At 52.3% G+C, this 26,207-nt stretch overlaps 1 protein-coding gene across 4 annotated transcripts in view; it reads left to right on the top strand.

The window, feature by feature from the left end:
* The first annotated feature begins 19,469 nt into the window (after nucleotides 1-19,469).
* Jade1 (jade family PHD finger 1) overlaps nucleotides 19,470-26,207 on the top strand; it is a 48,251-nt gene continuing 41,513 nt past the window's right edge. For 3 of the 4 annotated variants that reach the window (XM_042670486.1, XM_042670484.1, XM_042670487.1), the window contains exon 1: nucleotides 19,470-19,543. The gene's annotated coding sequence lies outside the window, so the exon portion shown is untranslated. Of the gene's footprint in view, nucleotides 19,544-20,015; nucleotides 20,058-26,207 lie in introns of those variants that run through there. The other variant, XM_042670485.1, reaches the window with a different exon arrangement.

The following is a 26,207-nucleotide window of genomic DNA, read 5'->3' as shown; positions in this document are numbered from 1 at the left end:
ACGTTTTAGTTGTAAGCTTGTAAAAGCAATAAGCTTATTAAGATTTATTATTTTTATTATATTTTTATCAACACATCATTCTAAGAGGAAATGAAGACAGACAGTGAAAGCACAGTGAACACCGTTGCCTGGATTGTCAGTGTGCAGACATTAGTCCACTCTTCTCCATCTGCTCTTCACCCCTCAGCCCAAGTGACACAGGGTTGAACACAGGTTTCTGATCCCCACATCTGGGCTGGGGCCTTCGCCTTTCTTACCAGTCCCCAGTGATGGCCGCTCAGATCCTGAGTCCTGAGTGAACTCGCCCAGGCCACTGTGGCCTGGTCATCAGCCAGGTCTGAGCACAGTGCCTGTGACTGCTTGGACCACCGGAACTGGAGGAAGAAAAGTCTGTGATGGTTTCCTGGTGAACCCTGCTGCGTGGCCACACACTGTTGTCACTGAGGTGATGTTTTCTATTTCTGTATCCTCAGACTGCTGCTGCTTAGGTGAACAGGTGACTGCAACAGGTCTATGAGGCTTGGCAGTCAGGAGCAGGGTCAGGTGAGACTCCTCAGGTTGGTCTGCATGTGTCCTCAGATTCAGTGATTGGGACTGACCACAGGCAGGAAGCACTCACGCAGTTCAACATGCATGAGCCCCGAAAACACCGTGCTAAGTCAAAGGAGACCTTGCAGAGTCGGATTCTATTCACAGGGAGCAACACGGAACTCTGCATAGAAAGGTACAGACATAAACCTGACCATCAGGGAAAAATGATTTCTGGGGCTGGAGACCTGGCTCAAGTGATAGAGTACCTGTCTAGCAAGTGCAAAGCCCTAAGTTCAAATCCCAGTACTTCAATAAAAAAAAAAATCTAGCTTCTCTGAGGAAGCAGTCTGTAAAATTAATTCAGGTTCTCTAGTATAATAAGAAGTGGGAAGAAACCCCACAGTTTGGAGTGAAATGTGAGGCTGGGGCTCCAGAAAGCAGGTGAAAAGAAACTCAGTTGTCCTTTGCCAAGGTGCACAGATGGCACTGAGCGCAGCTACAGGAGGAAGCTGGAAAGGAGCTTTGAAGAGGATGGCCCAGAATAGCCCAGGCCTTCTTGTTGGATACACAGAGAGGAAAGCAAATGCCACAGAAGGGGGACATGTCCCCAGATCCCACTGTCTTAGAGCTGGCTCATTAACTGAGATGTTCAGGAAACGTCTTCCAAGAACCCGGAATGGCTCCCAACGCTGTAATCAGATATGGTGCTGGGTTGGAACAGCACCAAAGTCCTCCCCCCCTCCCCCCGCCAGTGCTCAAAGGGCTCATTGTCCAGTGGAAACTGCCCGGCCTTCAGATGACCACCATGATAGAAGGCACACTGCAGTCACCACAGAGGGACAGGTAAATGGCCCTGGCCCAGAGGCTGCTTCCTACAGAGACTGCCTGAGCAAGCACAGCCAGAAGGTAGCCCAGAGGGAGAGGGAGCATTTACCCAGCATGTGCAAGGCCGCAGCACATGCATCCACATACAAAACAATGGCAGTTGGGCTGTGTCCCAAGTCCCTTTTGCTTTTTGTTCTTAGATAGGCTCTCCGGGTTTTGCTCAGGCTATCTCTAGGCTGTGACTACCCTTCTGAGTACCTGCCTTCTGAGTAGCTCAGATGACAGGTGGACCTCCTTGGCCAAGAAGACTCTTCAGGCAGTGGGGACGTAGCCAGAGCCCCTGTGCTTGTCCATTGCAGCAAGGCCTTTGGTTGGCCCAGGCCACGTGGAGTTGGCCCGGTCCTCTTACTGAGTGGGACAGTCAGCCAGAGATGTGAACACGGTGTCCGGTTGGAGTTAGGAGCTGGCCGCCACCACTGGCAGAAGCCTGGCATCTCCATTTCCTCTGTCCTCCAGTTCTAGAACTTGGTGTTGCCGTTTGCTTCCTAATTTTGCTAGGCTCCATGTGGTCTCTCAATCCAGTTCCTACCATCACGTGTATACCCCATTCATTGCGCTAAGTATTCTGGCTCCAAGGCCAAACAGACAAAACGTAGATAAAATAAAAACAAAAAACAAAGCCCTGCAGATGGGGAAGATGGAAGCAACTCACAGATGACAGAGAGGAGGGTGGAGGTCTAAAGGTAAGGGTCAGCCAGGAGGGAGAAGAACCTGATGAGGAAGGCCCTCGGGGTAGCATCGAAGCCATGGAAAGACTTGGAGGGAAGCTGTGTCCATACTCTTGGCATGACGCAGCAGCAGCTCTCCAAGACGTCCAGGACCCTTTCATGCTCCTGAGCACCACCACACTCCCAAGATGGCTCCTTCTGTAGACATCCCATGCAGACGTGGTGATGTCCCAGAAAATATGACCCATTAGTGATGCTTTCTTCACACTGTCCGGGTGGCCTCTCCACCCCTCAGCTTTCCCAGTGTGAAGGCATCTGGTCATCTGGTGAAGAGGGAGAGGCCTGCTCAGCTATGGGGACTCTGCACCCACCCTGGGCCAGGGCCAGGGGTGGGCAGGGTCAAGAGCTGGGCCGCTGGCCAGCAACCTCAGTAGCAGTGGAACTCACCCTCAGCTGACCAGCGACCAGAAAACAGGGTCTGTGCAGCAGTGGAACTCACCCTCAGCTGACCAGCGACCAGAAAATGGTCTGTGCAGCAGTGGAGCTCACCCTCAGCTGACCAGCGACCAGAAAACAGGGTCTGTGCAGCAGTGGAGCTCACCCTCAGCTGACCAGTAACCAGAAAACGGTCTGTGCAGCAGTGGAGCTCACCCTCAGCTGGCCAGCGACCAGAAAACAGTCTGTGCAGAGAGCTGGGCACCAAGGATGGGCTCAAGGAGCACCAAGGCTGAGTGGGAGGAGGCTGCTTCGAAGAAGAGCAGTAGGCGGGTGTGCCCTCAGTCAGACCCACCAGAGGGCACCCCTGTTAGCTAGTCATGAGGAGTCACTGGGTTCTCTAACTCTTCATTTTCTTACCTGTAGAGAAAATAATTACACCTCTTTCATCAGTACTGTTAAGAGCAGGGATTAAATACTGTAGTTAGCATAGGACATTTAGTAGGTTGAGGTGATTAAATCATTAGCATTAATGATGATCTGCTTCAAAGATGTGATAGAAATGAAAAGAGAAAAGAATGTTTAAAAACACCTCCAATGATGCCGGCAGTGGCCAGCCGTGGGCTCTTGGTGTTGCTGCAGTAAGAATCTAGTGTCAGAAGCCCAGAGGAATTTTGAAAGAAGGTTTATTGGAAGAAAACCAGGTGAAAAGGCCAAGCTACACGCTAAAGATGGTGAGGACTGGAACCCACACACCAGCCAGCACCCCAAGCCCTTGGGCTGTGCGTTAGGTCAGACATGTTCATTTTGTGTTCTCAGAGTTTTCCAAGAAGTGAAGGACAGTGTGGTTTTGCCTAGCCAGGGCCTCCCAGATCCTGGCTCCAGTCCCTCCTGCATGGTCTGGGCATCTGAGCAGGGCGGCAGGCCCCACTGGAGAGTTAGAAGCAGGTGAGGCCAGGTCAGCCGCGGCACCAGGCTGTTTGTGAAGCAGGATATTTGGCCGCTGCTCCGGATGTGGAGTGGCACCCTTCTGCCCCCCCACCCCATCTCAACAACTGTCAGCCAGAAGTCAGGTCAGGTAAGCGCCCTCAGGAAGCGCCTGAGCTGTCGTGGTCACATGCCCAGTGGTGGCTGTTGGCTCATGTTGGACTAGAGGTCAGCTGAATCCACGAGATGGTATTTACACAAGTTCCTGCCAAACCAGTTCTCTTTCTTTCTTTGTAGCTGACGGCAGGATTTATGCTTTATCTGGTCCACCATATCTAATGATTGGTTTTAGTCAGTATTCTCGCCTGACAAGATCAGTTTGAGTCTTGGATCAGTTAGTCTTCTGTTAGGTGGCTTTTCCATTGCTGATGTGTCATATGTGTATTCGGTGTTTATGTCTTATATATTTTTATCCGACTTTATAAATTATGGCAGTTATTTTTCGTTCCTGTTTGAAAGAAAAGTTTCCTCTAAGCTCCGATCAATTTCCCTAACTGTAAGTTAATTATACTTACCTCACATAAGGTTGCAATAAGTAAGTAAATGCCCAACATGCCTAACTCCATCTAGCACATAGGGAATCCTTCAGAACTCTCATACTTCCTCCCTCCCTTGCTTTGTGAATTTTCTTAAAACATTGTTTTACCATATTGCCCTGCTCACCAGGAGAAAACACATAGAGAACACCGCATTGAACTCTGCCTTCACGGAACAGACCAAGCTGAGTTTCTTGCTTTGAATTGGCAGCAGGCCCCTAACCTGCTAGCACCCTGAGACTCCCCTAGCATGGTCTCTCAGCCCCACTTGCTCACAGCGCTTTCTCTGGGTGCCCAGCCCTCTGCAGCCTCAGACAGACGACAGTCAGCATGTCGCCACTGTGTGTCCATGGTGTTACACCCAGTCAGCTGAGCCAAAGACCTACACCAACTCTGGTACCTAGGTTTCACCACCTCAAACTAGTCTTCATCGTTTTGAGTGTCAGCTATCTCAAGCAGATTCCTAGGGCTGAAGAAGTCAGAGAACCTTCTGCATTGTTGAATGTCAGCTAGCTCCTGCGGATGCTGGGCAGTGGAAGGAGCCAGACGTCTTCCGATTCTTGGTTTCTTCCCCAGGTCACACACACGGAACTGTCGACAACATTTAATGAACCCTTCATGTGCTCCAGCTAGGTGGACAAGGCCTGCTTTCTCATGGGAATCCTTTCTGGAGGGAGAGTAGACAGTCCCAGAGGAGCAAGGCCAGCGCGGGAGGTGAGTGTGACCTTACAAGCCTGGCCAGGTTGGGTATAGAAGTGTCTGCCCAGGGAGGGACAACGGGGAGGGGCCAAGGGGAGTTGAGGGGAGGCTGAGGGGGAGGGACGACACGGGCTCCTCTGGCAGCTCCTTTGTTCGGCCTTGAACTTTGCAACACAGTAAGTATAAAGGGGGCAGGAGCGATTGTTCACAGACTCTGTGAACTGGCAATGCTGGAGCAGGAGGGTCATTAGTTCAAGACCAGCCTGGGATTCAAAGTAAAACTCTGTCTCCAAAAAAAAGTGTTTATCCTGTGTTGGTGCTGTGAGCAAAGTTTCCTTGAGTGTTTGTGGTTCCATACTGAACAAGGGACTCAGCCAGTTTGGAAGAGATGTGTGGAAGAGATGCTGAGAAAATGAATATGTGTGTGTGTGTGTGTGTGTGTGTGTGTGTGTGTGTGTGTGTGTGTGTGCATGTGTGTGTGCGTGCATGTGTGTGTGTGTGTGTGTAAGTGCACTCAGAGCCTTTTGGTTCTTAGCTTTTTTGCTCAAGGCTGGTGCTCTACTACTTGAACCATACCTTCAGTTTCTGCTTTTTGCTGTCTTAACTGGGCATCCAGCACTAATAAGCTATTTTGTAGAGCAATAAGAATTTTTTAAACATTGGGAAAGTTTACAATTAAATACAGAAATATTTAAGGAAATCACACACATTGTATTAGTATTTTGTGTAAAGAAATCTGTATATTTAGTGCTTTATTTATAATGTTTAAGAGAACATAGCCTATTATAATAATATATTAGACGTGTAGCAGTCATTTAAAATATGTAATCTAAGCAATTGATTTACATTTGTGATTTTTAAGTGGAACTATTTCAAAATGTAAATTCACCATTAGACATTTAAAATAACTTAAGATTAGCATATTTATAGGATTAATTTATTTGGTATATATGAATTACTTAAGTAATTGAAAGGATGTTTTGTCAGCCAGACAACTGATGTACTTGACAAAAAAATGAGTGTATTAGCTTGATAAATGCAGCTAAAATATTTAAAGTAGGTTAATTAAAGAAATTTGTAAATGTGACCAAACATCAATCAGAAATCTCCTTAAGATTGTTTAAATTTAACTATATCTATAGCATTTGTGTTGCATTTACAAAGTTACCCCTTTGGGTTTTGATTTTGCCAAGTCCCATATTAATTCTTAAAGCCAGTGACCTTGGACAGCGTTGTATCGCAGCGTTCACCCTGAGTATGCCTGTGTACTCAGCGGCAGGTCAGGAGGGGTGGGTGGGGAGAGACCCTGCCAGAACAAACCTGGGGCCCCTCCTCACTCCTGTGGGGCCCCCTTCCTCTGCCCCTGCCCTCGCTCTGCCCTGGGTGGGTCTCAGGGTACGCTGCCTTAGCACCAGCATGGCATGCTCTCCCCTCCCAGAATCCTGGCGCTGTGTCTTGGCCTTTCTGTATCAACCTCTCCACGGCCCAGGGACCCTAAGGACCACAGACCAAGACTGATTGTGACTGCATTGAGCAAGGACACGGAGGCCTGTGAGGGCCTGGACATAGGGGTGCTCAGCGTGGAAGAACAGGGTGCAGACACCCCTCTCCAATGGCAGCCCAGCCCTACACGGGGGTGGGACCTTCCTCCTCCCTTGGCACCCAAGGTGGAGGCCTCCCCCTGCCCTGGCATCAAGGGGGGCTCTACCCCACTGTAGGCAGCGTCTGCTTGAAGTCTGTTCTAAGACTGGGCAGTGGCAGAGCCTTGCTCACACTGGGGCTAAAGTATGCTGAATTACATGTTCCGCACTCACTCCCACTGGAAAAGCTGGCATCTTGTTGACTGGAGGCTCACTGGAGGAAGAGGAGGAGGAGGAGGAGGAATGTGATTTAACAAAGAGCACTACAGAGATATGCACAGACCAGCTGCCCATCCACCAAGAGCAGGTGTCCAGATGGAGGAAAGCACTTACAGTATCTCCAATAAAGACCAAAGATTGACCAATATTGGAACATTGAACAAAGAGCCAGGAAAGAGGAGCAGGGAGGTATGAACTCTTGATCTATGAATGCTCCAAGAAGAGGCTGCACAGGTCCAAGCCCTCTTAGGGGAAGGACTAACTGACATGGTTTCTGGTTTTGAGGATTCATGGATAGTGGCAGAATGCCACATGGTTTGTTTGTTTTGCTTTTTTGTTGGCCGTGAGCTTGAACTTGGGGCCTGGGCACTGTCCCAGAGCTTTTTTTTCACAGCAATAGCTATACTACTTGAGCCACAGCCCCACTTCTAGTTTTTGAGTGGTTAATTGGAGATAAGAGTATCACAGGGACTTTTCTGCCTGCCTGGATTCAAACCGCAATCCTCGGATCTCAGATCTCAGCCTCCTGAGTTGCTGGGATTGCAGGTGTGAGCCACCAGTCCTGGGCTATGCACCATGTTTTGTGAAAAGGTGACCTTGAAAGACAGGGACAGTTCAGAAGCGTGATTTCTCTCCTCCAGCCCCTCACCTCAGAATTGTTCTAAGAATCACGGCCTTACCTCTGCCCACGTGTCAGTGGCTGGCAGCTGCTAATGGACATCTAACTTTCGGTGACTTCCTCAGTGCTTTTGGAACTCAAAAAAATAGGCGATTTGTCTTCCAAGTCAAAGGTAGACTTGGAATCTTGATTAACCACAGCCTTAGGAAAAATGGTGGTCGTCAACCCCAAGACCTTCGTATATAGATAGCAGTGACTGGACCAGCAAGATTTAACTGGTTACATTTCCCAACAGTCATATTCTGGTTTTTCAGGTGGACATGAATTTTGGGATGCACTGTTTAGCCTAGTGTACTGGTTTAGTGCTCAAGCCCTGCGCTCCAAGTTCAGCCCAGCACTTGGACACTTGCAGTGCTGGCTCAGGAGCGGAGTCTCCTTGTCTGCCCCATCAGGAGCAACAAGGCTGTGAGCAGGAGTGTGCCATGGTCTCTGATGGCTTTTGTCACAGTGGAACAAGGGCTGTGGACAGGGAAAACCAGTTACAGCATTTGGGAAGTTGAGTGAAAAGCAATAGGTCCTGAGAGGGAAGGAGATCGAGGGGAGGAGAGAGAGGAGCAGGTGGACCCAGTGTACAGGACCAAATGAGAGTTTGCCAGAGCTGGCGACTTTGCGTGGCGGGGCCGAGCAGAAAGCTCTTGGAGGCTCGCCAACACCTGCACAGCAGCCCGGTGAGTGGTGGTGAGCCCTGCAAGAGGCAGACAGCGCCCAGACCAGCAGAAGTGCGAGGAGGCTCATCAGTGAGTTACGTCCGCGGGAAGTGCACAGTGTGTTGCAGGATTCCAGGGCACTGACCTGGCCTGCTTTGTTGTGCTTTTAGAAACCATTTACATCAGGGTCCTTACCTGAGCAGTGGCCCTTTCCCACTGCTGGTGCCTGCCCCCTGCCTTGCTCTCCCCGTGTTAGCAGGCTTCCCGCTCTGCTGCTGCAAAACTGAGACTTCTTTTGAACATGACAGACATTTTGTACCTAAATAAATTACCGAAACATTTGATCACATTAGTGTGCCACGAATTACCTGGACATTTGAGCACATTAGTGTACCATAAATTACCGAAACATTTTTTGTGGACATTTAGGTTTTCCTTTATTTAGCTACACTAAAATAGGCCAGAAATGAAGTCCTTCTATGTAATTGGTGTTTTATGTAATTTTTATCCAATTGGTGCTTACAATGATACTTAAAACTTGAAAAGTGACAAATGTGTTATTTTGCTAGGTTCTGTGTTTTTCTGGTTTTTATTTCTGTGTCTTTTATACACTTCCCTGCTTATATTTTGAGAGGAGGAGATAGGAGAAAGGAAACAGGCTAAAGCAGTTAGATTTTGGTTATCTTTGAATTCTATTTATTCCATCCCTACCCTTCATGTCCAAAGTAATCTAGAAATGACATGATGGTCGTGCTAGCCCCTTGGTTGCTTCTTACACAGTAATAGGTTCTTGTTTTATGCTACCCCAGCATTGTCTATAACCAACAAAAACAACATGACACCTGGTTTTCCTAGACATAAAAAAATCTTGTCATGGTGGGAAAGCAAATGATTTCCCTCCCTTCCTTCCTTCCTTCCTTCCTTTCTTCCTTCCTTCCTTCCTTCCTTCCTTCCTTCCTTCCTTCCTTCCTTCCTTCCTTCCTTGTTGGTTTTGGGGCCTGAACTCTGGGCCTGGGCGCTGTCTCTCAGCTCTTCAGCTCAAGGCTAGCGATCTACCCACTTGAGCCACAGTGCCACTTCTGGCTTCTTTGGCTTATGTGATGCTGAGGAATCGAACCCAGGGCCTCATGCATGCGAGGCAAGCGCTCTACCACTGAGCCACCTTCCCAGCCCCCCAACAATTTATTTCTTGACAGGAGAAATGTTGGGTGACACACACTGCATCAGTCGGCACCCGGGTCTGCACGTCCGTGGGGGTCAGCACGCTTCCTCGTGGACTTCTCACCAGAGCAAGGTTTTAGAAAGCATTATTCATACTGTTAGCCTTGGACGCCAATTAAGTGGTTCTCAGCCTAACATTGCTTTGTTTGCTTTTTTAGGGAAATCTGCCCACCTCACAAACCTACCAGACCTAACCATCTTGTTTTCCCCTCAGAGGCCTGGCGCTGTTGGTTTCCTGCCGGCTCTTACTTTCAAATGGAAGAATTTCACTTTCTCTTGTTTCTGGAACAGAGAATTCATTGCCCTCGAACCTTTGCCAGCAACGTCCCTCTCATGTTTTTAAAGTGAAGCCGAACGTTACCTGTGACCTGCTGGGGCCCGGCCCACAGAGGGAAGTCCGGGTGGTGTGAGGCGTCCGCTCTGCGGCCTGCCGTCCGGGAGGCAGGGCTCCAGGAGGGAGGCACAGCACAGCCTGGGAGGTGAGTGGAGACAGTGGCTAGGCAAGGCCGGGCTGTGTGAGGCCAGCCTCCCTCCCTCCCTGCCAGGGAGAAGGCCGTCCTGTAAACCAGACAGCCAGGTGACAGACAGGTGTTTATAAGGGACTCCATGTTTTCCAGATCCAGTGCTTTTCCTCACCACGCTGTACTGCATTCATCCTCCTGTGTCTGGTAGCAAGCAGGAGTGTGGTCCAGAGATCTCAGAATGGGGGTGTGTATTGGCCCTGCTGGTGGCGGGTAGAATCCTCACTCATTGGCTGTGCTGGGTGACAGAGGGAAATAGTTTTGAAGTTACTTTCTAGGCAGGGTTGAACATTTGGGTTTTCTCTCGGGATTGGCTGTCTATAGTTAACATATACTTTTAATTCTGAGATGATTGTGGAGTCACACGCAGTTCTGCCGGGGAGGTCCTGGGTCCTCTGACTGTTGACATCTGTCCACTGCAGTACAGTATGACAATCAGAATGGAGTCCAGCTTCGTAAAAACCCTTCACCGCAGAACCTCCTGTGCTGCTCTTTACAGCCAACCCCCTTGCTGCCTGATGACGGTCACGAATTTATGCTTCATCTCTGTAAGTTTGTCATTTAGTGTATTTTTAATACAAATTGACTCACACAGAATAGGAAACCTTTTGCTGACTTTATATTTATTTTAAAATGTTTGTGTGTTGTTATTATAAAGGTGGTGTACAGAGGGGTTACAGTTATGTAAAATGTTTATGTGTTGTTACTATAAGGTGGTGTACAGAGGGGTTACAGTTATGTAAAATGTTTATGTGTTGTTACTATAAGGTGGTGTACAGAGGGGTTACAGTTATGTAAAATGTTTATGTGTTGTTACTATAAGGTGGTGTACAGAGGGGTTACAGTTATGTAAGTCAGGTAATTAGTGATGTTAGCATTCTCCCCACCTCTGGTCGTCAGCCCACCCAGTCCTGAGCTTCTCCCTGCCCTAGAGTTCTTGCCAGGGTAGGTGGCCACTCCCACTCTCCACCCAGACCTACCTGCGTGCAGAATACCTGCCCATTAGCCCCAGAAGGACCACCTGCACGGGGCAGCCCATGCATTGCTCCCTCCCTCCGGGGGCACTGTCGCCCTCTAATAAATCTTACAAACCTTCCCTGTGTGTGGCGCCTCCAGGTGGCCCCTGGGACGGCCCAGGATGCGGGGATGTACCCTAACAAGTACATTTCTTTTGAACACCTTCCTTCGCTCACTCTCCTGGCTTCCCCCACCTTCACCCCCAAGTTGTACAGTTCATTTTCCACATAGTGTCTAGCGAGTACCACTGCTGTGTTTGTTCAGCCTTTGTCTCACCACTTCTGTGCTTTCCTTACCCTCCCAAAGACAGTAAATGAATGAACAAGACAAAGGGAAATGAAAACAAAAACAGTAAAAGAAAAAACGCCTCCATTTCCTGGAGTTCATTTCAATAAGATATTTATTGAGCCAGTCCTGGGGCTTGAACTCAGGGCCTGGGCACTGTCCCTGAGCTTCTTTTGCTCAAGGCTAGTACTCTACCCCTTGAGCCACAGCACGAATTCTGGCTTTTTCTGTGTATGTGGTACTCGAACCCAGAGCTTCATGCATGCTAGGCAAGCACTCTACCACTAAGCCACATTCCCAGCCGAGTATTATTTCATTTTATTTATTTTTTTATTTTTTTATTTTATTTTTGGGTCCAGTCGTGGGGCCTGAACTCTGGGCCTGGGCGCTGTCCCTCAGCTCTTCAGCTCAAGGCTAGCGCTCTACCACTTGAGCCACAGAACCACTTCCGGCTATTTTCTTTTCTTTTCTTTTTTTTTTTTTTTTGCTTATGTGGTGCTGAGGAATAGAACCCAGGGCTTCTGGCATGCAAGCAAGCACTGTACCACTGAGCCACCTTCCTAGCCCTGAGTATTATTTTATATAGCCATATTTTTGCTGATGTTTTACAGCCCAGTGTAAGTTCCTGGAAATTCAGGTGTATCTAGGTAGTGTACACTTGTTTGTTGCTGAGCAATACTTTGTGGTGTGGATGTTTGCTGTTCTGTGCACTCATTAAAAAATGTCTGGCTCTATGGACCTTTGCATACAGGCTTTTATATGAACTTACATTTTCATTTCCCTGGGGTAAATGTAGAAGAACACAGTTAATGGATCCACAGGGTAGTTGTATATTTTCATTTTATTTTGTCAGCTTTTACGGTACTGAGGATTGAATACAGAGCCTTGGGCATGCTAAGCAAGCACCTTGCCCCTGAGCTAGCACCCAGCCAGGCAGGGTTAGTTTTACATGAAACTGTTTACTTTTTCTGCCAGCAATACAACTGCAGTTAATCTATCCTGTCTTCACCATTTGGTGGTGGTATCTCATCTGAGTTATTCCCTGATGGCTCTTGTGCAACCATGGATGGACCTGTTGCTCAGACATTCTCAATGAGAAATACTTCTTTTTTTCTAACAGAATTACTAGATTTTAGTTAAAGTTTGAGTCTATAGAGCTCTTTATATATGCTAGATAATAGTCCCTTGTTGGTTTCATGGTTTGAAAATCATTTTTACCAGTCTAAAGCTTGTATTTTTATTCTCTTGTAAGTGCTTTTCAGAAAAGTTCTAATTTTGAGGCCCAATATATGATTCCTTTTTATTGCATGCTTTTGGCATGAAATTCCAGAACTTTATGCCTAGCATGTGATCCTGAAGAAGATGCTGATGATTATCTTCTTCTCTCCTTCCTTCCTTCCTTCCTTCCTTCCTTCCTTCCTTCCTTCCTTCCTTCCTTCCTTCCTTCCTTCCTTCCTTCCTTCTGTCTAGCACTTTATGTTCAGGACCACAGTCACCTGTTTGCTCTACCATATTCTGTCTGAAATAAGTCTTAGCATGTGGAGTCCTTTCCATCCTCGCTTTCTTTATCACGTGAGCCAACTGTGACTCACATCCCTGATGTCTGGTTGCACTTGCAGGTCTGGTCAGTTCATGGCTCTGGCTGCACCGCTCTGGTGATGATGTTGCAGCGTGGGTGTGGGGCCAGAGGTTCCTGGATCAGACAGTGCCAGCTTGAAATAGCTTGATGGTCTCACGCATGCTATTCAATTCATTTGAACTCCATCTCTTCACATCAGGATGAAAATAATAACACTTGTTCCATTGGACTCTTATGAAAAATAAATGAACAATTTTGTGCAGAATCCTTAGCACACAGAGGACAGGAATGCTAGAATACATTGTTTCATTTTGGCTATTTGAGGCTGGCCTCAAACTCTTGCTCCTCCTGCCTCGGTTTCCCAGGTGTCAGGATTACAGGAATGTGCCATTATATCCAGCCATGATCCTTCCTCCCCCTTAACTGGAACTACTCTACTTTGTATACTTTTTGATTTGAGTCAAAGCTACCAATAGAAAGATGAGGCCATTAGTGAACATTCTAAAAAATAATATTTTCACAGTGTGTTTACTTTCATCAGACTAGAGGCTATTTCTTTTGAGTTTTTCCTTTTGTTAGTGTATATTCATTATATGGAACAATGGGTTTCATTATGATTTTTATGCATGTATATAATCTATTTGATCAAATTCACATTCCTCCTTCCCCATTAATCTCTTTTGTCTCCACTTCCTCTTTCCCTCTCAAATAGCTTACCTTCTACTTTCATACCTTATTAAAAAATCTAGAGTCCACACATGGGAGAAAACATGTGGTAGTTATCTTTCTAAATCTCGCTTATTTTATTTAACATGATGAACCCCAGTTCTGTCCATTTTCTTGTGAATATGATTATTGTGTTTATGGCTAAATAATACTTCATTTTCTTGTGAATATGATTTTTGTGTTTCTTTGTGGCTAAGTAATACTTCATGGTGTCACATTTGCTTTATCCATTCATCCACTGATTACTTGCTGTTGTGAATCATGCTGCATAAAGAGGTGCACAGGTAGCTGGCTATTTGCAGACACTGGTTCTTTCAAGTGTATCACCAGGAGTATAATCGGTTCTAATAGTGCTCCAGAGACTATTTAATTACATGAATATAATAGCCATTCATCCCTTTCATTGAAAATATTTATGAAGTGCCTACCAACTTTAGGCCCAGTACAAGGCACACAATGGAGAACATAATCGTCAAAGTGCTTGGGCCTTAGACGTCTAGTGAGAGGCACACAAAAACCATAGAACCGTGAAAGAAACAATATGGAAGTAGGCTGGATGTCTTGAGCACATAGAGAAGAGGGAAGGTGAGGGAGGTAGAACTAGGCTTTCTGTTAGAACTTGAATGGGTCAGAGGTGAATGAGTGCACCAAGTATGTGGTATGAGCACTCTCATAGCACTCTCTGGATTCCCGGAGGAATCCCACAGAGAAAAATGGGAGGGCCTGAAGTCATCTCAGGAAGGTGCAGAAGGAGGAGGAATGGATGAGTAAGGCCTCACAAGCTGTGTTGGCGAGCTAAACTCAGTAGGAATCAGGAAAGTAAGTAGGAAGGCTGGTGTGGCACCATATGCCTGTAATCCCAGCATTTGGGAGGCAAGGGCTGAAGGTCAGCCTGGGCCATGTGGTAATATTCTGTGAGGGGGAGGGGAGGACAGACACACAGACACAGCAGAAAAGAGGGGAGGAAGGCAATGGAACATTGTAAGTTGGGGGCATGGTCATTCTGACCCTGATCACACTTACAATGTGCTCCCGCGCAGGGAATGAACAAAGGAGGATGGGAAAGGATGCAGAGAAACCAGGTGGTAGCTGAGACCATGGCGGTGATGACAGGGATGTCACTTCATGGCTGGTGGGCAAGGAATTTTCAGAGGAAAGCAGGGTCAGAGATTACATTGGCTCCCATGTGGGAAATTGTGGTGCCTCTAGATGAGATAGGCCAGGGATGAAGAGACATGATGGGCTAGACTGAGGTGGTGATGCCTGTGTTCTAGAAGGAACTGGAGGTAAGGACTGAAGGTCACGTGAGCACGTGGGAGTACAGACGTCTTTGAGGGTGGTCACAGGTTCTCAGGTCACAGGAGGTGATGGTTCTGAGGGTCACAGGAGATGATGGCTCTGAGGTCACAGGAGATGATGGCTCTGAGGTCACAGGAGATGATGGCTCTGAGGTCACAGGAGATGATGGCTCTGAGGTCACAGGAGATGATGGCTCTGAGGTCACAGGAGATGATGGCTCTGAGCATCACAGGAGATGATGGGTCACAGGAGGTGATGGTTTTGAGGGTCACAGGAGGTGATGGTTCTGAGGGGGATGGTCACAGGAGGTGATGGTTCTGATTTTTTTAGGAGATGATGGTTCTGAGGGTCACAGGAGATGATAGTTCTGATTTTCTCAGGAGATGATGGTTCTGAGGTATCAGGAGGTGATGGTTCTGAGGGGGATGGTCTCAGGAGGTGATGGTTCTGAGGGGGATGGTCTCAGGAGGTGATGGTTCTGAGGTATCAGGAGATGATGGTTCTGAGGGGGATGGTCTCAGGAGGTGATGGTTCTGAGGGGGATGGTCTCAGGAGGTGATGGCTCTGAGCGGGGGAGATGGTTCTGAGGATGTGTAGAATGAGTACAGGGTTGTGACAGAACCCTAAATAAGCCTAACCTTACGAGCCTGATAGTGAGAAACAGAATGGACTCAAACTTGTTCTGGGGTAGGAATTTTTGCATGTCGTGTAATTTACAGCTCCTTCTGGGAAGCAGTTAGCATTCCTGATCAAGTGTGTGGACCATTTTCTGACAGACTTTAACAAGACTGAGAAGGCCTTCTGGGAAACTAGGGTTACGCGCCCAGCTGATTGACTAGTCTAATAGCCCTTAACCAAATGGGTTTTTTTTTTCCCCTTTGGTATGCTTTCTAAACACGGTGAACCCTTCCTTTTTCCTCATCAAATGTTTCTAACAAACTCTTTCCATTGAATTTTTCCAAACTCTCTTCGAAAGAGAGATATGTGTGGGAGAGAATCAGCAGTGTGGAGGGGTATGGCAGGACTCTGTGGTGCGGCTGTGGAGGCATGAGACCTTGTAGGAGTCGTGTCCTGAGTGGCCAGTGCCTGCAGATGCAGGCAGGAGGTCAGCTCAAGAGGGACACGGATTGGGCAGGGCCTCCGCAAGAGCAGTGTCCAGAGTGACCTAAGCAAATTCTGTTTCTCGGCATTGACCAAGGTGTGAGCCAGAGTTCAGGAAGTCAGGAGTGAATGTGGTCCATTCTTTCAAAAAGTGTGGTCTGAAAGAGGAGGAAGAGGAAGAGAGCTCCGAGAAGGAATAACAAGCAATAATAACCAAGTGTATTTGGGAAGGAGTCCATAGGCAGACAAGGCTGGTGTTGAGTTGGGAGAGCCCAGGTGTTCAGGGTCCTGTGTGTCTGTGGGGTTGGAGGTCAGGCGTCCAGGGTCCTGTGAGTCCTGGGGTTGGAGGTCAGGCTTCCAGGGTCCTGTGTGTCTGTGGGGTTGGAGGTCAGGCGTCCAGGGTCCTGTGTGTCTGTGGGGTTGGAGGTCAGGCGTCCAGGGTCCTGTGAGTCCTGGGGTTGGAGGTCAGGCTTCCAGGGTCCTGTGTGTCTGTGGGGTTGGAGGTCAGGCGTCCAGGGTCCTGTGTGTCTGTGGGGTTGGAGGTCAGGCGTCCAGGGTCCTGTGAGTCCTGCAGTAGGAGGTCAGGCGTCCAGGGTCCTGTGTGCCTGTGGGGTTGGAGGTCAGGCGTCCAGGGTCCTGTGTGTCTGTGGGGTTGGAGGTCAGGCGTCCAAGGTCCTGTGTGTCTGTGGGGTTGGAGGTCAGGTGTCCAGGGTCCTGTGAGTCCTGGGGTGGGAGGTCAGGTGTCTGGGGTCCTGTGTGCCTGTGGGGTTGGAGGTCAGGTGTCCAGGGTCCTGTGTGCCTGTGGGGTTGGAGGTCAGGGGTCTACAGAGATGCCGAAGGAGCAAGAAGGAAGCTCTAGGCTGGACCCTTGGGGGAAGGAGACAGGCAGGGAACCAAGAGTGCTCTCTGCATTCTGGAGCCGTGACTGTGGATGCTGTGTTCAGGAGCCAGGCACCACGGGCTGGCCATTTTCTCCAGAGGGGTCTACCGGTCCAGATTTGGGTATGAAGACGACTATAATAATTGAATTGATTGTTCTGGAAGTGTGTGCCAGGGGAACCAATGAATTTCTGCGTTGTTTTTTTCCTCTCTGCCCATCCTTTGAGTTTTCGTGCGTGGTTTCTGGCCCAGGCCTGCTTTCTTTTCTTTCTTTTCCCGGGGAGCTCTGAAGGGTGCTGTGAGTCTCAGCCGTCTTGGTGGCTGCACGTCGTGCCATTTAGTGCCATGCAACAATTGTAAGGCCGTTGATGTCTATCTTGCAGCTGCTAGAATTACTTTAAACATTTTTTTGGGTACTGTGTACAAATACAAAGTTCCAAAGAGTACATACAACTAACCTTTAGATCATGAACTGTCTTACCTAGTTATCCATATTGTTCTTAGACAATAAAAAATGCTGTCTCTGTGTTTTCATACTGACAACAGCGTTTGTCAGTAAGCTTTGTTTGTTCATTTCTTCAAAGGAATGAGAAACTGCATATGTGTCTCTGCTCTTCATTTCAATACAAACAGTATTTTAGTGCTTGCTAGGAGTGGAACTCAGGCTACAGAATGCTCTCTCCACATCCAACAGTCTGTCTGTGATTCTGTACTACAGATAAACAGGCCAAGTGAAGTGATGAGTGGTTCCAGAGGTTAAGTGTGCATGGCTTCAGTCAGGAGTGCGAGTGTTCTGTGTCTTGGGAGCCTCTGACGTCAAGGGCATGTGGCGCGTCATCATGGCCTGGCCGGCGGCCATGGAGGGGAGAAGAGCGTCTTCCTCTCCACACTGCCTGGTCTCCTGTCTCCCCTGCAGTGTGTCCACACACCTGGACGCAATTCTAAGGCCTCAGCCTGGGGCTGGGGTGAGCGAGGGGGTGGAGACGGTGGAGGAGAGGTGGCTGCAGAGGAGGGGTGTCAATGTAGGAGTGTCAGTGTAGGGGAGGGGTAACGAGGGGAGGGGTCAGACTGTAGGGGAGGGGCTTCAGTGGAGGGGAAGAGTGTAGGCCAGGGGGTCGGTGAAGGGGGGGTGACTGGGGGAGGGGTGACTAGGTGGAGGGGTAACTAGGGGAGGGGTGACTGTAGGGGGACTGTAGGGAGGGTGGACTAGGAGAGGGGTGACTGTGGGGAGGGGGGGACTGTAGTGGAGGGGGGACTGTGGGGAGGGGGGACTGTAGGGAGGGGGGACTGTGGGGAGGGGGGGACTGTAGGGAGGGGGGACTGTGGGGAGGGGTGACTGTGGGGAGGGGTGACTGTGGGGAGGGGGGACTGTGGGGAGGGGAGACTCTGGGGAGGGGGGACTGTAGTGGAGGGGGGACTGTGGGGAGGGGGGACTGTGGGGAGGGGGGACTGTGGGGAGGGGGGACTGTGGGGAGGGGGGACTGTAGTGGAGGGGGGACTGTGGGGAGGGGGGACTGTAGTGGAGGGGGGACTGTGGGGAGGGGGGGACTGTGGGGAGACTGTAGGGAGGGGGGACTGTAGTGGAGGGGGGACTGTAGTGGAGGGGGTACTGTAGGGAGGGGGGACTGTGGGGAGGGGGGACTGTGGGGGTACTGTGGGGAGGGGGGGACTGTGGGGAGGGGGGACTGTGGGGTGACTGTGGGGAGGGGGGACTGTGGGGTGACTGTGGGGAGGGGGGACTGTGGGGGGACTGTGGGGAGGGGGGACTGTGGGGAGGGGAGACTCTGGGGGGACTGTGGGGGGACTGTGGGGTGACTGTGGGGAGGGGGGACTGTGGGGTGACTGTGGGGAGGGGGGATTGTAGGGAGGGGGGACTCTGGGGGGACTGTGGGGTGACTGTAGGGAGGGGGGACTGTAGAGAGGGGGGACTGTGGGGAGGGGGGACTCTGGGGGGACTGTAGAGAGGGGGGACTGTGGGGAGGGGGGACTGTGGGGTGACTGTGGGGAGGGGGGACTGTAGGGAGGGGGAACTGTGGGGTGACTGTAGGGAGGGGGAACTGTGGGGTGACTGTGGGGAGGGGGGACTCTGGGGGGACTGTAGGGAGGGGTGACTGTGGGGAGGGGGAACTGTGGGGTGACTGTGGGGAGGGGGAACTGTGGGGTGACTGTGGGGAGGGGGAACTGTGGGGTGACTGTGGGGAGGGGGGACTGTGGGGGGGACTGTGGGAAGGGGGGACTGTGGGGTGACTGTGGGGAGGGGGGACTGTGGGGGGACTGTGGGAAGGGGGGACTGTGGGGGGACTGTGGGGAGGGGGGCTGTGGGGAGGGGGGGCTGTGGGGAGGGGGGGCTGTGGGGAGGGAGGGACTGTGGGGTGACTGTGGGGAGGGGTGACTGTGGGGAGGGGGGACTGTGGGGGGACTGTGGGGAGGGGGGGCTGTGGGGAGGGGTGACTGTGGGGAGGGAGGGACTGTGGGGTGACTGTGGGGAGGGGAGACTCTGGGGGGACTGTGGGGGCCGCGCCCGGCCCCGCTCACGGTGAGGCTTCCGCCCGCGCCCTTCGCCCGCTCCTGGGCGGAGCCCCGGCGCCGGCCCCGCCCCTGCGCGGCGGCGGTGACCCAGAAACGCGTCCGCGGCCGCCGCCGCCGCCTCCGCGCGCCCGCGGCCCGAGGCCCCGCCCGCCGCGCGGCCCCGCCCGGCCGGCCCCTCGCCGCGGGCGCGCGCGGGGCGCGGGGGCGCGCGGAGGCTGCGCGCGGGCTCCGGCGGCGGCGGCGGCTCGGCCATATTTGATGGTTTTGTTGCGGCCGGGCTCCCGGAGCTCCCGGAGGCGCGGAGGCCGCGGCCGCCCCGGGCGGAGAGGACCGGGCGCGTCACCAACATGGCGCCGGGGCCCCGGGCGCGGGCGGCGTAGCGCGGGCGGCGCCGCGGGCCGCCGGGCCCCGCGGACCGGGCCGGCATGGTGTGCGGACGCTGAGCGCCGGCTCCGGACCAGTAAGTCCCGCGCGGCGCGGCCCCGGGCGGCGGGCCGGGCCGGGGCGTTGGCGGCTCGCGCCCCGGGGCGTTGGGCGGCGGCGGCGGACAGGTGGCCGCGGCGGGCGGCGCAGGTACGCGGCGGCCCGGGCCCGCACACGCCCGCGGCTCGTCCCGCGCGGGCCCCGCGGCGCCGGGGTCCGGCCCGCCGCGCACTTGGCGGCGCTCGGCCGGCGGGGCCGCGCACGTGTCCGGGGCCCGTGCGTGCGTCCGCGGGCGGCTCGCGGCCGGGCGGCCGGAGCGGAGCCTCGCGCCGAGAAGCGCCGGCGGGCGGCGGCCCCGCCCGGCTGGCGCGGCCCGGGGCGGGGGCGGGGCTGCGCGGCGGCGGCGGCGGCGGCGGCGGCGGCGCGGCGGGAGGCAGGTGCACGGCGCCGGGGGCCGCGGCTGCCCGGGCGCGCGGCGCGGCGGCCTCGCTCCGGCCCGGCGGGCGGGCGCACGTGCGGGGCCGCGGGCCGACTCGGCGGCGCCGCGTCAGGTAACGGACCCCGCGGCGCGGCCCGGCGGCCCGCACAAAGCCCGCGCCCGGCCCCCGCGTCCCCAGGCCGCGTCGGAGGCGCACCGGGCCGAGCGGATGGCGCAGCCGGTGGCGGCGGCGGGGCGGGTGGGGGGGGGGACGACGCGGGGCCGGGGGACGCGGGGCCGGGCGGGATCGGCTCGGCGCTTCCCGCCCCGCGGCGCCGGCGGCGTCGCCTGGGGGAGCGGAGCCGGGGCCGGGCGGGGGGCGGAGGCGGCGCCGCGGCCGGGCGGGCGGCCCGCGGCCCCGGGAGCCCCCCTCGGGGACCCCGGCCGGCCCCGCCCCCGCGCCGGCGCCGCGGCGCGCGGGCAAAACGCGGGCGATTTAAACGGACGCGCGCCCTGGCGCCGCCGCCCGGCCGTTGGGAGGCGGCCTGGAGGCCGGGAGCCGGCAGCGGCCTTCCGATCCGGTCCCCGTTTCCCCCCCCCCCCCACACCCGGTCCCCTGTTCCCACCCGTTCCCCCTCCCCCACCCCCGTTCTCCCGTCCCCCTGCCCCGTTCCCTGTCCCCCTCCCCCGTCCCCTGTCCCCTGCCCCGTTCCCCGTCCCCCTCCTGTCCCCCTCCCTGTCCCCCTCCTGTCCCCCTCTTGTCCCCGTCCCCGTCCCCCTCCTGTCCCTCTCCCCGTCCCCCTCCAGCCCCCCTTCCCGGGCCCAGCGCAGTCCTGGGGCGTCTGGCGCCTCCTGGAAGTGACCTTGGGCTGCGGTGGCCGAAGGGGCAGCATCCTCGGGGTCCGGGAAGGGTTGGCCTTAGCCCTGTGGACAAGGGTGTGTGTGTGCCTCTAAACGTGTGTGAGTACACCTGCACACCTTCACACATGCAGGTGTGTGTCCACATGTGCACATAGACACCTTCACACATGCAGCTGTATGTGCATGTGGACACACACATGTGCACATAGACACCACACATGCAGGTGTATGTGCACGTGGACACACACATGTGCACATAGACACCTTCACACATGCAGGTGTATTGCGCGTGGACACGCGTGTGCACACCCTGGCCTGGCTGTGAGGGCCCTGTGAAGTGAATTCTGGATAGCCAAGGCCACTGTCGCCCAGCCCAACCCTGCAGACTCAGGGCATGATGCTGGGGACTCAGGAGCCCCAGTGATAGCAGGGTGGCGGAAGTGACACATGGCCCCATGTGTGAGCAGGTGTGAGTGAACTGCTGGTTCACCTCGCAGAAGCCCTTGAGAGTCCTGGTCCTCGGGGCTCTGGTGATGACGGTATCTTCAACACACAGTCATGGGGCTGCAGACCGATCAGACCCTCCGAACCCCAACAGTGCTGACGGATCAGACCCTTAGAACCCTAACAGTGCTGATGACCCTCAGAACCCCAACAGTGCTGACCCAGACCCTCAGAACCCCAACAGTGCTGACCCAGACCCTCAGAACCCCAACAGTGCTGAAGTCCCTCAGAACCCCAACAATGCTGACGGCCAGACCCTCAGAGCCCCAACTGTGCTGACGGCCAGACCCTCAGAGCCCCAACTGTGCTGACATGATTAAAAAACCGGGACATTGGTTGTGCTTTCCCTTGGGAAAACCCCTGAGAGGGTTTTTTGCCTCCCGCTTCCCTCGGGAGGTAGGTTGCCTGCCAGGGTCCCCCATTCCAGTCTGGGGTCCAAGTGCTGCTTGCCCTCTCCCCTCCCCTCTCCCTTCCCTTTTCTTCCCCTTTCCCTCTCCCCCTTCCTTCCCCCTCCTCCCCCTTCCCATTACAGTTGGTGCTCTGTGGTCTGCATGCCAAGTAAGCCCAGTTTTCCAGGAGGTTATACGAGTGTCTTCTTGAGGAAGGTGGACTTTAGTTTTTTGTTTTTCTTTGGGTCCGGTCGTGGGGCCTGAACTCTGGGCCTGGGCGCTGTCTCTCAGCTCTTCAGCTCAAGGCTAGCGCTCTACCACTTGAGCCACAGCGCCACTTCCGGCTTTTTTCTTTTTGCTTATGTGGTGCTGAGGAATTGAACCCAGGGCCTCATGCATGCAAGGCAAGCACTCTACCACTGAGCCACCTTCCCAGCCCGGAAGGTGGACTTTAGGAAGCACTTCTTGCCTTTTATTTGAACTGGCAGCGCGGGTTTGCTTGGTAAGCCAGTGAGAACTGTCTCAGTTTTTCATCTCTTTCCCCGCTCACTACCTACCTTAGCAAACTGGCACTGTACCATGAGTGAACAGTCAGACTCCTCACACCTTTTTTTTTTACATTTTAACATAAAGAATGAGTTTGCTTAGAATTACTTTTTCTTAAAAGGTACTAGGAGTCTGGTGGCAACATTGAAAATGTTTTAATTCCTAAGAAAGTAGATTTTCTTTAAAGGTTCAGTGTTCCCTTTTTTTAGTCTTTTTTCACACTCTGATCCTGTACGTAAAATTTAGGGCTGGTTGTGTGTTATTGTGTAGTGTGTTATTTATCATTGGAAGGCCCGAGTTTGATAACCAGTAAAAAGAAGTGTAAGTTTGGGTAATGGGGTATTTTTATCCTTAGAATATATCTGTGTTGAGATTTCATTGCAAGTCTTTTGTCATTTCTCTGGTATACTTTTCACACAAACACTTCGTGCATCAAGAGGCTGTGTGTTGTGGTTTCTGGTTTTTAATGTATTTTTTAGCAGTTGGTCTGTCTTGGTGAGCGCAGTGGTGCTCATGATGTTGAGGGGGAAGAGCCGCTGGTGCTGGCCTGGACATGGGGGCAGTCTTCTCCAGCCCTGGCTTGAGTGGCCTACCTCAAAGCACAGGTCCTTACTTGAGACCAAATACTTGGTGTCTGATATACAACAAATGTCCAAAGGTGGATTCTTAGTATTGCCGTGGATGAGACCAGTCTGTGGCACGCTGGAGAGAAGGGGGGGGGGGGGCGCCTGCCTGCCCACGTGTGCATGCTTGTCCTGGGGCTTATCTCAGGGCCCAGGCTCTGTCCCTGAGTTTCATCAACGCTGGTGCTGTACCACTTGAGTCCACAGCTCTGCTTCTAGCTGTTTGCTGGTTTATTGGAGATGAGTCTCAAGGACTTTCCTGCCCAGGCTGACTTTGAACCATGATCCTCAGCTCTCAGCTTCCTGAGTTCTAGGATTACAGGGGTAGGCCACTTGTGCCCAGCTCAGAGCAAACTTTTGACTTGTTAAGTCAGAACCAGAGTTGGGCGTGAGATGATTGAGGACAATTTGGTGCCGGGAGAGAAGGTAGAGCGAAGCCTGCACACTGCACTGAGCACGGTCACCAGCCCTACAAGTTTATTAAAATGTCAGGTTCTCTCCAGTTTATTTGTTGAAGAAATTAAAAGTAGGTTGCTCTGTTGAAAGCACTAAGATTGGACAATAATTATTCTCCACAGACTTCTTCTGGTGAGGTTTGAACTCAGGACCTTGGTCTTGCTGGGAAGGTACACTACCACTTGAGCTATGATCTCAACCTATTTTGCTTTGGTTATTTCTCAGAGAAGGTCTGCATCCTTTGCCTAGACCTGGGCTTGGACAGTGATCTTCCTACCTATGTCTCCGATGTGGTTGGGTGACAGTCTGCCCTACGCAGCCTTTCTTTGTGGGTTTCTCTTGTTGGGATGGGGTTTCCCTAACTCTCTGTGTGAGTGTGTGCTGTAGGTATTCCTTAGGGTTCACAGACAGCACTGTCATCTGCTGAGGCACAGGAGGCTGGAAGGGCTTTCCTGAGCAGACTTAGTTTTATCACAGCACACTCTGCAGGTGAGACGGTTGTGTTCATGAGAAAAGATAATTAATAGGCCTGTGGGCCAGTGAAACTTCGTGAACACTGAAATGTGAATGTTTGTGTGCTTTTTGTGTGTCATGAAATGTGAGTTTGATGTGCTTTTTGCACATCATGGACAGTCTTTATTCTCTCCTGATTTTTGAAGATATGTGAAAAACCATTCTTTACCAAAGGCTGTTCCAAATCAAGCTTTTGACCCTGATTTATAATGAAACACCTGGTCACCTGCATGTTTTCTGTTGGTGGCTGATAACTCTTTCTTGCAGGGACCTGAAGAAACACCTTGAAGGTAGAAGTTTGGTAAATATGTTGGTAGTTGGCTAGTTTGAGATTTTTTTTAGTCTTAGTTGTTCTAGAATTGGGCAGGTAACGCGTGCGTCATTGTGTGAGGTAGGCTCAGTGTTCTCAGGGTTGTAGTTCTTGGTTGCGCTTGTGCAGTGTCCGCCTGGGCCCTGTCTGTGTACGGGTGTGCCCTTGAGGACTGACTGTCCCCTGGGGGAGGTGAGTGGAGGGCTGGTGCCTGCTAACAAAAGTGGAGCTGCTGTGGTTGCGTAGAAGACTGGAGGCCACCGCCAGCTCTGCTGGACTCACTGTCCTCACTCCTGCTTGCCAGGCCCGGCCGGCTCCATGGATGCTCTTCAGTGACCACTGGAAGGGCACCGTGGCCTGCCCTCTAGACAACCCTCGATGGTTAGTTCTGGAAGCTGTCAGCTGGTCTTGGGTTTTGCTGTTCATTTTGCCCATCCCCTCCAGATTGCTGACCCTGTGCAGAATTGAGTGTGCTTGTCTTTGAAATCAGGAAGTGTGTTGTGCTTGATCTCTGAAATCTCTAGTTCTTCAAGTAAGGTCTTACACGTTTCTTTGGGGAGAGTCCTGTGGACACAGTCCTGTGGTCTGATGCCTTTCAGCATTAGCCACAGCAAGTACTTTCCGGGCCTTGCTAGTAGTTTTCAGACCATGATAACAACAACTTGTTTGATTGTGATGGAATGCTTGTTTTCATTAGTAACTCAGGTGAGGGTGGTTGCAGTTTTTGGTAAATGTGCTATCTAGGGCTTTTAGTAGACAATGTTGGACGTTTGGCTCTTTCTGAGGCAGTAACTTTATAAATTTCTGGTGACGTGGCATTGTTAGTAGTAACTGATAGTTTCTGTAATCAAGGAACAGAGTTATTCAGATCAGGGGCACTTTGATCAGCACATGTTGTATGTAATTGTCATTCGCTGTTTTGAGTCTGACATCTACAGAAACCTTGTATGTCCTGTCTAAAAACATCTGGTTTAACATTTAAAAATCTGAAAATTACCCTGCAGATGCTTGGATTGGCTTAGATGACACGGTAGGTTAGCATATTTCCCCACCTTTCTTTTCCCACAGTCTGTCTAGCTCTCTCTCAAATGTTCCTGGTTTGACCTGAAGGTTGTGTTTGTGTGGATGCATGCTTATGTGTTTGTGTGTCCATGCATGCACACGTGTGCATGCGTGTGCGTCCTCAAGCATGTGCCTGTGATGTCACAGGCAATGTGTAAGATAAAACCTAGTTCAGAGACTCCAGAGCAGAATGGAGCACCAACTTAATTTCAGTGAAGTGGTTAGAAAGTGAAGATTAGCATGAAGGAGTTTGGGAGGGAGAGTAGTTAGAGGGCATACCACGGGCTCTGGCTCTGGCTCTGGCGAGGCAGCCATGGTACGGGCATCGGTTGGCAGTGTCCCATGGCTGTCACGTGGCCCTCACTTGTCTCTCACCTGCTCGCACAGTGGTGAGCCTGGCTGTCTCACCTGTTCAGTGTCCTGTTACTCACGTGCCTGTTGCAGCTGCTCAGGAGCAGTGAGCTGGGCCCTCACGTGGCTCTCACGTGGCGGTCAGACTGCTTGTGAGGTGAGCGTGGCTCTCACGTGGCTGTCACACTGCCTGTGAGGTGAGCGTGGCTCTCATGGCTGTCACAGCTGCCTGTGAGGTGAGCGTGGCTCTCACGTGGCGGTCAGACTGCTTGTGAGGTGAGTGTGGCTCACGTGGCTGTCACAGCTGCCTGTGAGGTGAGCATGGCTCTCACGTGGCTGTCAGATGGCTTGTGAGGTGAGTGTGGTTCTCACGTGGCTGTCACACTGCTTGTGAGGTGAGCGTGGCTCTCACGTGGCGGTCAGACTGCTTGTGAGGTGAGTGTGGCTCACGTGGCTGTCACAGCTGCCTGTGAGGTGAGCATGGCTCTCACGTGGCTGTCAGATGGCTTGTGAGGTGAGTGTGGTTCTCACGTGGCTGTCACACTGCTTGTGAGGTGAGTGTGGCTCTCACGTGGCTGTCACACTGCTTGTGAGGTGAGTGTGGTTCTCATGTGGCTGTCACACTGCTTGTGAGGTGAGTGTGGCTCTCACGTGGCTGTCACACTGCT

Source organism: Dipodomys spectabilis, unplaced genomic scaffold (assembly GCF_019054845.1).
Source record: "Dipodomys spectabilis isolate Male_0828 unplaced genomic scaffold, ASM1905484v1 ptg000559l, whole genome shotgun sequence".
Classification (NCBI taxonomy): domain Eukaryota; kingdom Metazoa; phylum Chordata; class Mammalia; order Rodentia; family Heteromyidae; genus Dipodomys; species Dipodomys spectabilis.
This window is presented reverse-complemented; position numbering and strand designations above follow the sequence as displayed.